The sequence below is a fragment of the Aplidium turbinatum genome, chromosome 7 (assembly GCF_918807975.1).
Source record: "Aplidium turbinatum chromosome 7, kaAplTurb1.1, whole genome shotgun sequence".
NCBI lineage: Eukaryota > Metazoa > Chordata > Ascidiacea > Aplousobranchia > Polyclinidae > Aplidium > Aplidium turbinatum.
The window spans coordinates 30,194,655-30,207,407 of record NC_137478.1 but is presented as its reverse complement, the minus strand read 5'-3'; the positions used below and the strand labels follow the sequence as shown (position 1 = coordinate 30,207,407).

Here is a 12,753-nt window from a genome sequence, read left to right as displayed (position 1 = left end):
GATTTCATAGTTTTAAACTTTTTGATGTTTTATGGCAATAAGAAAAAGTGTTTTTTGTTGTTCCAGAAGGGAAATTTCAATGATTTACAGCTCAATTTGACAAACGATTCATTGACGAAGTTACTTACAGTATTCGCTTCATGTGCGTTGCTATTTAACGAAGTATTTTACAACTGAATGGGATGGATTTATAAACAAACGTATACACGCACTAATTGCAGCTTTGGCCTATACTGACTTACTGACGTAGGGTTAGTCAGTCTAAATTTATCCCTCAGTCGTTAATTTATCACACGCAATGTTATCAGCCTGCATAAGTTATCGGTTTCCTTATCGTTTAGTGTCGTTAAAACGCCTAAAACGTTTGAGCGATGTAAAAGCGATATTTTGTTTTCTGGTTGGGCTAAGACTGAACAAATCAATTGATCATAGGTGGATACTAGATACACTTGCAACTGCTAGTTGAGCTTCCTTGTGAATACAATTTGTAAACTGTTTACTGCATGGCGGTAGTATCATTGTATCCAGTTGCATAACTGGACGTTTATGCGAGGAATCAAGCTTACTGGCTACAATCTTTTCGCCAGTTTCCATTGTTTTAACACGAGAAATAAGCAAACAAACAATACCAGTGTGTTTATATTTATCTTTTTAGGGGTGGTTTCTCGTTGCTAGCCACACCCCAGAATAGTAGGTGCCTTGTTTTTGGTCTCACTGCTTGAAGGTTACTGTGGGTTGGATAGGTAGGAAACCTATTGGCGTCTTAACTGATTGCACCAACATTGCACACTCAAGCAAATGTTTTACTGAACAGTATTATTGATTCAGTTTATGTAAAGCGCCATCATCATGCAGCCGATACACCACAAACTTGAAGCCAATATGGAAGTAATAAGAAAAGCACCGCTCAACGTTTCCACAAGGTGACACTTGTGTTTAATTTAAGGTAAAACAAAAACAACAACAAGGATTTTCCATTTAAAATGTAGGTTGAGGCTACTTCTAGAACTTAAAATGTAGCCTACTTCTAGAATTTTCAAAACGCTCAAGTAAATTTTTCTCCTGAATTTGATCGATAATAGGATTGGTTATATTTCTGACAAAATGAAGCTTTTCTGTAGCAAAATCATTTGTAGATTGTTTTTTGGCCCTTTAAATTAATAAACTAAATCCCATCGGTACAAGATAGTGTTTTCTTGAGATGATTGAAAAGTATTTTATTTGGGTGAAGCTAATCTGTTTATGACAAAACTTTATTTACGATGAAGGAAAACCATGATAAAAGGACTAAATTTCTGAAACGAAATTTCGTTTTGTTTTAAAAAGGAAATATTTTTTGACTTGAACAGCACTAGTACGAACATGACATCGGTAAATAACCATAGCTGGTGCCCGCTAAATATTTTTTTCTTTTCGATGTATGTAAAACAAAATGGCGACCACATGCTGCTTCAGGGACAAGTCACGGCGATGTGTTCGTTGTTTGTTCTTTGCAACGCAACTGTAAGTTTTGTTTAATAAAGTTACAGCAGCTTACATCTCGTATCAAATGCTTGCAAGCAAGAAGAAAAAAATTAGTTCTGCTTCTTAATGAGGACAATGTGTTGGCCGGTTTGATATTAGCACCAAAACTTTTGTATTGTAATTTACCAATTTTACACATACATTGGCAGCATGATTTTCGACTGCAAGTGTACCGTCATTTATGGTATACATTCATGCAGCCAGGCTCACCATTCACTAACGTCTTAAAAAGAGACTATCATCTATTATACAAAAACAACAAATAGAATTTTCAAAAATTTAAAATAGGCCTATCCATTTGTTGCTCGGTTCGGTAGTTTTGTCAAAAGTTATTACAATTTTTTGAAACTTCAAGAAATGTGGTAAAACCATTTTCAAACTTTGATTCAACTCATTAATTTTTTTATTTTTATAAAGCAAGATATAACTAAACACACCAAATCATACCACAAGAAATATATCTTTTCATGGATATGCATACCCCAATGTTACCCAAATGGGGGCCTATGGAAAGTTTTTACGGGAATCTGTAAATGCATAAGCTTTAAGTAAAAAAAACACCAAAACTGATGTGTTTATGGGTGATTTTGCAAAAATTTTACTCAGTGACTTTTAACAGTTTTGGGGTTGGCAGGCTTGGTAGTTATTTGAAAGAAGTATGTGACATAGGTTTGAAAACAACTGATTGACCTCCTCGTGTGGAAGTAAAGTTATTTTATTTTCTATGTGACGTTTAAAAATTCTTTATGCTTAACAAAATTAATGTTCGATGTCAGCGTGATATAAACACTATTTTGTCTTGTCATTGATGCTACCTTGGTGCTACGTAATTGCGCTGTGCAGAGGTTATAATAATTTGTTACAGCATCGGTTTAAAGTGTTATTTGTTAGCAAGTAGTATTCCAATAATGTTTTGTTATGTGATGATAAAAAACTGGAGTTAAATACTTCTATAAATAGAAAGTGAAAAAAAAATAAACAAAAGTTATGTTTCCAACAAAAAGTAAATTTCAACTTGCATTTTCTTTTGAGTGAAAACTAAATGCAATAAAAAAAACTCAAAAATGTTTTTTAATATTGTTGCGTCTTTAGGTGAAGATACAAATAGACTTCAGCAAGTTTTGCTTCTTTAGCAACATTTAAAATGGACGAAATAATTTAGTAGCAGCTTCATGTTAAAATGATGATTTGTGTACTAAGTTGAACTTTGAAAAAACATGTTTCCAGTTTACATGCGATGTATTTTATCAACTATAATTTAAACAAGTATCAAAGACATCATAATAACATTCAAGATATCAACATGTTTTTGATCAATTCGTAGTTGTATTCTTCACTTTTCTGTGTTGGCCGCAATGCATCACTGCTCAGTTCCATTGCGGCTGTAGGAGATTATATAGGATTAGGTTTTCCTGAATACGGAACTGTAACTGTAACATGACTTCCGTGCTAACATAAAAATGCCACTGACTTCACAAGTAATTGCTTTTATAATTGAAGTCTCTTTACAAAAACCACAAGCACATTAAAACAAGTTCTATTAAGGCGATTATGTTGTCTCTATGAGTTTAGATAGTTATAAGTTATTGTTCACAAAAAACAGTACAAATGATTAAAACTAACTAAGTAAAAGCCACTTAGCTTATTAGGATGCTGAAAAGAAGCGCTTTTCCTGCCTATTCTAGTGCTTTCCGCTATCTACATCCGTCCCACGAAACAACTGCGCATATCTGCCTTGCAGTTTTGCTGTACGCAATATCTCACGCATTAGGCTACGCAGGCTATGCATGAAAAAATTTTAGCACCTAAAGCTTGTCACGTGACTCAGGGCGCATGCGCAAAATGGAGTACATCGGCGTTGTGAAATGCTAAAATAGCATCATGCGCCTCGTGTTTTGTCGTTTCAAAGTAATGCTTTTTCAATCCATCAAGCTGTTTTTCAGAACGAACACACCATTGCATTTGTCACTCATTTCCACAGCAACTTGTAGTACATTGTGATACTTGCATTATGTTGGCATAAAGGTCATTTAAGTTGTAAATAAAAAGTTGTACGCATCATAACTTGCATTGCAGCCTTGTTGTAGGCAAGTGGGCTTGTCAAATTCCACAAACACATCACCGACAATTATTTTCGCACTTCGCGTCTTGCTGGCCACCGGTTTGTGGACCTGAAATCGCAGACACATTGGAACCAACACATCTTTTTACGCTTTTTCAAATTATGACGTTTGTTGCAGCGATTGTTGGAAATCGCAGTATGTATTCTTCAAATTATGAGAAGTTCTTGATGTAGTTGTAGATTATGCAAATGTTTTGCAAAGTTATGATATACGCTGATTGATTGACAATTTTTTTTTCACGGACTGACAAATCTTTTTCTGAAACTTGATCTGAAAGTTTTACACACTTGCAGCAGGGCTTTGAAAAGCAGATGAAGACATTGGAAGTTAACTCATAGTTTCGAAATGCGACTTCCAGTAGGCCTAAGTAGTTTTTTAGCTGAGGTCTTCAAATGTCTGCAAGCAATTTCAACAAAAGTGAGGCAAACACATAGCACGTAGGCCATAAAAAGGCAAATACAGTACAAATCAGTCCTTTTTTGGATTGATACAATGTCTACAAACAAAATAAAGCATGAAAAGAACTAAGTTGCAAGCTGAATACCCTACCTTCATTTCACTGTTCGTTTTTTAAATGTTAGTCACGTAAACTAAAACGTCGTTTAAAACTATGACTATTAATTTAGAGAAATATCACATCCACCACAATTTGCCAACACATGAACCTCTACTGGATAAAATAGAATTAAGGCGAGTCAAATTCCCCTAACTAGTCATGACAAATAAACGTTATCTACATGTATTGCCAACTTGTCGCATTAAAGCTATAAGCCTGCTTCGCATGTACAGTCTTTGCTGACATTACTACCAGTAATCAATCCTTTCTTTACACTACCTCAAGATCTGCTGAGGTTGAATCGGTTTAAAAGAGAACTGATATGTTTGTTGGACATTAACTGGTATTGTGCCTTAGGTTTGGGCAGGGACTTCCATCCAAAAAATTATATTGTCCCCCTAAAAATGTATTTGATACTATTACAACGATTTAGTGCCATTGTACAGTAATTCATGTTGAATGACATTTGCCCCCTCTCTCCAACAGTTGTTTTTGCCCCCCTAGTATTTTATTTCTATCTACGTCACGTATTTACACTTGATACAACAATTTACGAGGCGAAAGCAATAATGGCTCACACATTGTAACCAGATGCGTAAAAAGTTGTATTTTCCACAAAAGTTGAAACCCTAGCTATGCCACTGCCGGTGAAGCAGAGCGCATTTGCAACTGAAGTTCGATCTGAGATTATCAATAATTTGATGTCCGAAAATATTGAGTCGATAACTCAGTTGGTTAGCGCGTGACTTCGTGAACGAAGAAGCCTTAAGATCAAGCAGTGCTGGTTTGACTCTCGGGGTGTGTGCTTGAGCAATCCACTTTAAGGACTGCTCTCCATTCAGCGGCATCTAACGGAAGGAGTAATTTTCCAGCAACAAGACTTCAACAAACAGAAAACTTCACTCTGTCAATCTCGGTAACCGGCCTTGCCTCAAGAGTCTCTACAAGAATGCTAAACTATAAGGGATGACCTATCAAGGCTTTGTCAGTCTGAGGATAAAGATTCCAAATCAACTAAACCAAACCACTTGTTATAATGTTTTTTTTATAAAATTACTTTTTTGTGTTCTGGGAAGTTCATTCCAACGAAACTTTCCATACAATGTTTTAATCAATATAACGCGTTATTGCGCAAAATTAAGGTTAGATTTAGCCTAAGCATCAGGACTGTGTGTGTCCCACCGACAGGGTGGACCAACTGATTCTTTCAATTAATCCATCTATTTTAAACTGTTAGGTTTGGTGGCCGTGCTTAAATTTACTTTCATCGACGCATCCTTTAAATTTACATCGCATGCACGTTTTAAACTTCTTTGGTTTTGCCGCCGTTTCCTTTTGTTGGTTTTGTTCCCGTTCACTATTTGTTACTTTAGCATTGGTGTTGTTTTCCGACAAAGAAAAATAAACTGAATTGAATTGGGTGATTGAAAGAAAATGGCTTCAAATACTATTCAAGTCAGTTTACTTCTGTCACCTAGCGTACGCAGGAAAAAAGTGGTTGCTTGATCATAAAAGATACTGTTGTACGTGGTTATTGATGGATTATAGAATTCTCAATCCTCGAACTGAAAAAAGCTTCTTCGAGAGCTTAATCCTAGCAGTTTCGCATACTTGAAGAGGCTTTGAACCACTGACGCAGGTCTGGTCACCGAGATTGGCAGAATGGCTTCCACTTGTTGTTAAAGTGTTGTCTGTGAATTATTCCATCCACTAAGTGCCGCTGAATGGTTTTTGGTTTGGTAGGCACTTTAACGTATATCACTTGTCGAAGAGTGCCTGCTTTTCAATGTGAAGTTACTTTGTGTTTTAGTCACAAATTTTCTCATAAACTCCATTGATTGCAGTTATTAAGATCCTTCTTGCACTCGGTTCAGTTGCAGAAGAAAAAATAGTATTAACAGAGGGTGGGAATCGAACCTATGCAATCGAAATTACTATTCCTTTGCCCTAACCCATTAAGAAACGCTGGTTGTGGCTATGCATTCAGTTAAATTTCTTTGTATCAAAATCCTGGCGCCAAAAAATCACGTGATTGCATCGACCAGTGGAAGATGAATCGTAGACTATGTCACGCATGATTGCGTTGACCAGTGGAATACGTTAAAGTGCCTACCTTTTGGTTTGGTTGGTCTTTGAATTTTTATCTTCGGTCTGACAAAGCCTTGATAAGTTATTCCTGGTAGTTTCAAATTCCTTGGAATTCGTTGCTCAAGCGCACACACTGAGAGCCGAACCAGCGTCACGTGATCTTGAAGTTTCTTTATTCATAAAGTGACGGCCTTGTGTGTGGTTTATGAAGCCACCTTAGCATTCTTGCCTATAGTTGTCATCATGAACCAAGCTGCCGACAATTTGTGAAAAAAAAATCCAAAAACTTCCGCGAGAAATTGAAACCTCAAAATCGACTTATAGGCTATCCAGACAGCAAATCAATCGTCTGCAGACGTTGAATCAATGTAAAAAAACAGTAAAATTACTGTCTGGGTAAGCATCAGACAATAAACTCATGTTCAGCAAAAGTTTCGAAAATCAAACCACGTTCATCTTCGTTGCCATTTGAAGAAGACATTTAATGGTAATGGAGATGAAAACAGAAAGGGCTGTCGCTTGACTTGAAAGGACAGCTTTCAATGCATACATAGGCTATTAGATGATTGAAAAAGTCGTCCCTAAGACTTTAATTGCTACAGAATTATAATAAAAGCTTATTAAATATACTTTTGTTTACGGTAGCTGTTTTATGCATCAATGATATAGGCTACATTTGTTTTATCCAACCAATTTATGTTATAAAGTGTGAGGTGCAATTGAAAATGCAATGATAAATTGCTATATGAACTGCCTTGTTTCAAGTTGGTTAACAATAATTTGACGCAACGAGATGGGAAATGTAGACTATGGGCTATCTGTTGTAAATAAGCTTTTCAAATGGCCACTTATCCCTTATAATTTGAAATCAAGTCCACTTTAAAATGAAACAGCTGCTGCACTATTAAACTATTTCATTAATTGATGTGTTAAAACATCCGTGGGTCTCATGGTGTAACGGTTAGCACTCAGGACTTTGAATCCTGCGATCCGAGTTCAAATCTCGGTGAGACCTTAATTTTTTCTTTGATGTCTTTGGTCTTCCTGTGAAACATGATTGTTTAGAGTTAAAAGCAGATGATGAAAATCATAGGCTACGTGTTACCTGCGTACAGAGGTTGGCAGTAGCGCGCTACTAGCGGCGCTACTTTTTTTCAGTCGCACTCCCGCTACCCGCTACTTTTTATATTAAAGTGAAAAAATACTCGTTTTTTTCACAACACTGGCATGGTCAAGCAGCCATAATATATAGCCTATAGGCTATAGCTTAAATCAAATATAGTTATTACTATCTGAAGCCTTTACAAATTGTTTCACCTAACGGATCATCAGAAGGTCTGAAAAAACATGCAAACAGTAAAGAATCGATAATTCTGAAAAGATATTAAATATTACAACTGTAATTTAATCAGCCAACAAAAATCTCTAAACCTGTACTTCCTGAGAAGATATTAAATATTACAACTGTAATTTAGTCTGCAAAAAAAACCTCTAAACCTGAATTCCTGAAAAGATATTAAATATTATAACCGTAATCCAATCTGCAGAAAAAAAACCTCAGAATTACTAAGGACTACCTTCATCCGTTACGACAAAGTTTCAATCAATTTGTCCCAATGGAAACCAAGCAACATGATGGCAACATCTATGACATCACAAAGAAGCAAAATGCGTTTGCGATGATCAGCGCAACCTGTAATAACCTGAACAAAATGGATAAAATTTGTTTTTAAACCTGTAAAAATTAAATGAGATTTATAACCTGTAAAAATCAAATGAAATTTAACTATAGCTTATATAATCTTATAATATAATTATAATTAGCCTATAGCTTATATAATCGGTTTAGTTGCAAATTAAAGTTTCGGTCTTCTGGGAATCTCGTTTTCTGGTGTGGAGCTGCGATTAACGTATGAAATCGATAATGTTCATTTTAATTTTAATAATAGCCGAAGTAAAGTTGTATATGGTTTATAGAATATAGACTACATATGCAGTGAGCATTTCCTCATCAGTGATCACCTATGCTGAGATGTCCAAAAATAAGGTTTTATCATATTGGTTAAAGTAAAACTGTTGACAAATGGTTAGCTCAGATATTTGTTGCTGATAAAATTTTCCTACACGATGGTTTTGTTAAAAGAAATCATTAGGCCTACAAGGCAATTTTGTGTGATTTGTTTTGCTTGCAACTTAAAAGTTACAACATAGTTTATCTTATTTCTAAACAGCTCATTTATTTCTAGCTGACGTCAACTTCTTCGGCGAATATCTCCGTGTGATGAAGCCTATCTGCCAGGCTTTAGAGTTAGACATTCTCCAGGGCGAGTCCAAAGCGTATTACGGAGTCTTGCTTCCAACCATTACAATTTGCGCGAAGAAGTTGACCGAGATTAGTGATCTTGTGACCTGTGAGGAGTTGAGATTGAAAGTCCTTGAAGGGGTGGAGAAACGATTCAACAAGTGCTTCAACGACATGAAATGCGTTATGGCATCATGTCGTCATCTCTCCTTCAAGACGCCGTGGCTACAATTTCTGCACTACGTTTCCACGGATAAGGCTGACGCACTGCGAGAAAAAGTCAAGACAGATCTATTTCGACTGTTGCGGTAATTCGACTGTTGCGAGAGACATCAAGACATGTTGATAGCTTACTGAGAAGAGTAACACCAACACCAGTTACGACTACGAGCGTGAATTTTTTGGTATGTTGGGCTTGTTGGCGCCACCCTGTGAAACGTCCGTGCAGAAGGAAACAGCAATTGTGGACGCCTTTTTTTTTCGGACAGGAGCAAGTCCTTGAGCTTTTCGAATACCGAGTTAAAACATCTGTTCATTAAATACAACACCCCCATTCCTTCCAGTGCTGCGTTGGAGAGACATTTCTCTTTGTGCTCAAGCCAAAGCGAGCAGGACTTAATGACTCTCATTTTGAAATGCTCGTGTTTTTGAAAGATGCGTAACAATAAATTTCCCTTAGAATGTGTTTTCTTTTACGACGTTAAAATGACAGTGTAAACGAATGATAACATTCGTTTTCAAGGTCATTTTTGCGTCACTAGGGACTTGAAGAGTGTTTCCTAGTGTCATTTTAGACAAAAGTAGCGGAAGAAGTAGCGGTAGCGCGCGCTACGTTGGTCCGAGTAGCGTAGCGGGTAGCGCTCTACTTTAGTAAATTGGTAGCGGGTAGCGGTAGCGCGCGCTATTTTGGTCCAAGTAATCTAGCGGTAGCGGGTAGTGCGCTACTTTAAAAGTAGCGGGTGTCCACCTCTGCCTGCGTATACCGTGCATTTCATTAATTTGGCCATGATCATGGGATATTTCCCACGTGTATCTTTTATTTTATGTTTTTATTTCTATTTTTTTTCCGCGGTTTTTGGATGTCGGACCTTCGGAAGCCAGATTTTTGCTCTCCAGGTCCAAGTTTAAAAACTAGATTTGTGCAAATTTAGGATCTGGAGATAAGCTAAACTCAAGAAAATAAAAAGGAAAAATTACAATTCTATCTTCTTAAAAAAGTTTGCAAGGGAATTACGAAGTGGAATGTCAGACAAATGTTTGTTCTCTACAGTAGGCCTATTAAATTGTCCTGTTTTTGTATGTTTTACACAATAATTGTTGCAATTCGGTGGTGGTATTCACGTTTTCACCCGTTATTTCAGGAAAACTTTCGCAAGTGCTGTCGCCTATTCTAGCACACAATCAGTAGCGTAGCCAGGAATTTTAAAGGGGGGTTTTGACCACCCAGCGGCGAGGGGCCTGGGGGGCCTCCCCCATAAAATTTTGAAAAATTACTTTAAATTTGGTGCATTCTGAGAGCATTTTCAACAAAAATGTGGGTATGGATATTCCTGTAAAATGGTGCTGTCCGGTAGCATAGCAAAAGGATAAGATCATATTTTCTTCGGCATTTTTCGGAAATAAAGCTAAGTCTCTATGTTTTCTTGTTGCTAATTCCTGGCTGAGATGTTTGAATGTTTGGTATTGGCAAAACTCGCTCTTTTAATGCAGTTTTGTATAAAATTAGGCAATTTTTTTTTAGACTGAAAGCATCATTCTCAATATCGTGACGTCACACGCGTGCCAAAGGGGGGGTTGTAAGTTGTAACCCCCAAAACCCCCCCCTTGGCTACGCCACTGCACACAATCACATATTGGTTGTTGGTTAATTCTTGGTCGCTGGTGTGAGTCTTCATCCTAGGCTTGCTCAGTCTGAGAATGGAGATTCAGACCAACAGCAGTTGTTTCTTAATCTCAGTGGCGAACCCTTTTTATTCATTGAAGTAGTGTGCCTGCCTCTGCACACTAGTGTGTATGAATGTGTAGTTAGATTTAGCCTACTGTGATGGGGTAGTGGCTGACTAGATGACTGCATATGGTCCAGGGATATTTATAACTACGGGATTGGAAACTCTGTGGAACTGAAAACCATTTTATACACCAGTAGGGTCATTTTTCTTTGTGCGCTGCTGTGATAAATAATCACATAAATTGACCTCAAAGGGTAGCAAGTAGTAGGCTAAACGAACAACCAAAAGTGTAATCATTAATTCACCTGTAAATTGTAAGGTCTATGCTTGCCTGGTTTGTGTATTTGTTTGTATTCCATTAGTGCAGTTATGTTGTATTTTGTTTGCTGTTTAAAAAATTTCCAGAATGACTATTGGTTTTAGTTCTGATGACGTCGTAAACGGATTGGTTTCGCACTGGATCAATCAGTGAACAAGTTGATGATACAACAGCATATTTCACTGATTGCTGAACACTCCTCATTTACTTCTGATCCGATTTGCAGTACGCACAATGCTAAAGAACAACAGTAGGCTGTTTCTGGACTCGTTGCATTCATTCATTTTTTGGATTCATCGTTTTTTTTTTTCTAGCAGCGTAAATGTACTTTTATACATCAATTAAGTTTGTGAGTGTACTTTTTGTATTATTATTGCAAAATCTAACTTTGTATATCTTTTAGTCGGTATTTTATTTGGTTAATCTTTCTGTAGTCCTAGTAATGTGATGACCCTACTGATGTATAGCACTGGATAGAGTTTCCAATCCCGTAGTTATAGATATCCCCCAGGCGCGGATTTATGGGGGGGCCCCCCCCGAAATTTTGTGAAAAATTGTATGTTTCCGCATCAAATGGTTTGATATGCTTCTAAACAGCTGATATTAGTCCCTCGGCATCACAATTGATGAAAATGGTTGTTTTAATGTCTATTTTCTAGCATATCGTATATGTCGTAGTATCATTGTTCATATCTGTTTAGCTTTTTCTTTCTTTTTAATTGATTTTCAACTTTTCTGACCCCCCCCGAAAAAAACTCTTAGATTCGCGCCTGATATCCCTGATATGGTCTTTCGCTACCATCCTGATTGCGGCATAATCTAACCAACAGTTGTACAATGCATTGTTTTGACAATTACATTTACTTTGCTTGTTTGTTAATATATGGCGCTGTTAAAACAAAATAACTTGACTTGACTCAGAGATATCTAGACACCTGTGACTAGATATCTAGACACCTAGACACCTAGACTACTCTAGAAATCTGTGACTTGACTTTGTAGAGATCGGTGAGTGTGAGCAAACCACTGTTTTTTATTTGTATTGAACTTGATTTAAGAAGCTTGCATACACAGAGAATACGCCAATAATCTTTATACTAAAAATCTTAGTTGATTGATTGAATCATTATCCTTAGACTGGGAAAGCTTCTTTGAGACCGTAATCCTGGTAGTTTCACATATACCTCTAGCTTGCAGACTTTGATTTAGAAACACTGACACTGAAGTAGACAAAAAATAATTCAAACGGACATTGGGTAGCGTCCTAGAAATGGAAAAGAAGCTTGAGAGGGGTTGTCAGAACAACAATTTTTTTTTAGTTTTTTGGAATAGTCAATAAGTTGTACAAAGTCAATGGAATGCCAATTTTATTGGAAAGCTTTTTTGAACCCTTTCGAATGATGGAAAACACCAATAGAAAGGTTATCTTGTGACGTCGTCAGAATTTTTGCCAAGACATGCTTCAATGACTTTGGTCAAAACAAGTCTAAAAATGCGATTGTCAGGTATGAATGGCCAATGCTCCCTGGGTTGCTTGGATTCAGGAATCAGCATCAAGTACCGGCAAACTGTCAAACCTCTAGATAAAAAAGAAGATTATACTTGTTGAAGAAGAGGCCGTTTATTTTTTGCTCATTATTATAATTATTTAGACTTGAAGTCTAGTTCTGGAGAGTGTTTATTGTCTCATTATGGTCACCAAGGTTCAATCAGGCATGTCTACTAACCACTAACCAGGTATAAATTTAGTAGTGACAGTAAACATTTTATTCTGCCTCCGACAAAAACAATACAAAGATTACAGATTGTAACACAATAGACAGCTAGAGCCGGTGAAAGACTATTTCATAAAGTTAAGTTATCTACTGACTAGACCCAATTTAAGCCATGGA

The 12,753-nt window shown here is 36.8% G+C and overlaps 1 non-coding gene across 1 annotated transcript; it reads left to right on the top strand.

Annotated features, from left to right (window-relative positions):
- Positions 1-7,234: 7,234 nt before the first annotated feature.
- On the top strand, positions 7,235-7,306 carry Trnaq-uug (transfer RNA glutamine (anticodon UUG)). Its single transcript has one exon. It is a non-coding gene; the product is annotated as a tRNA-Gln (tRNA).
- The last annotated feature ends 5,447 nt before the right edge of the window (positions 7,307-12,753 follow it).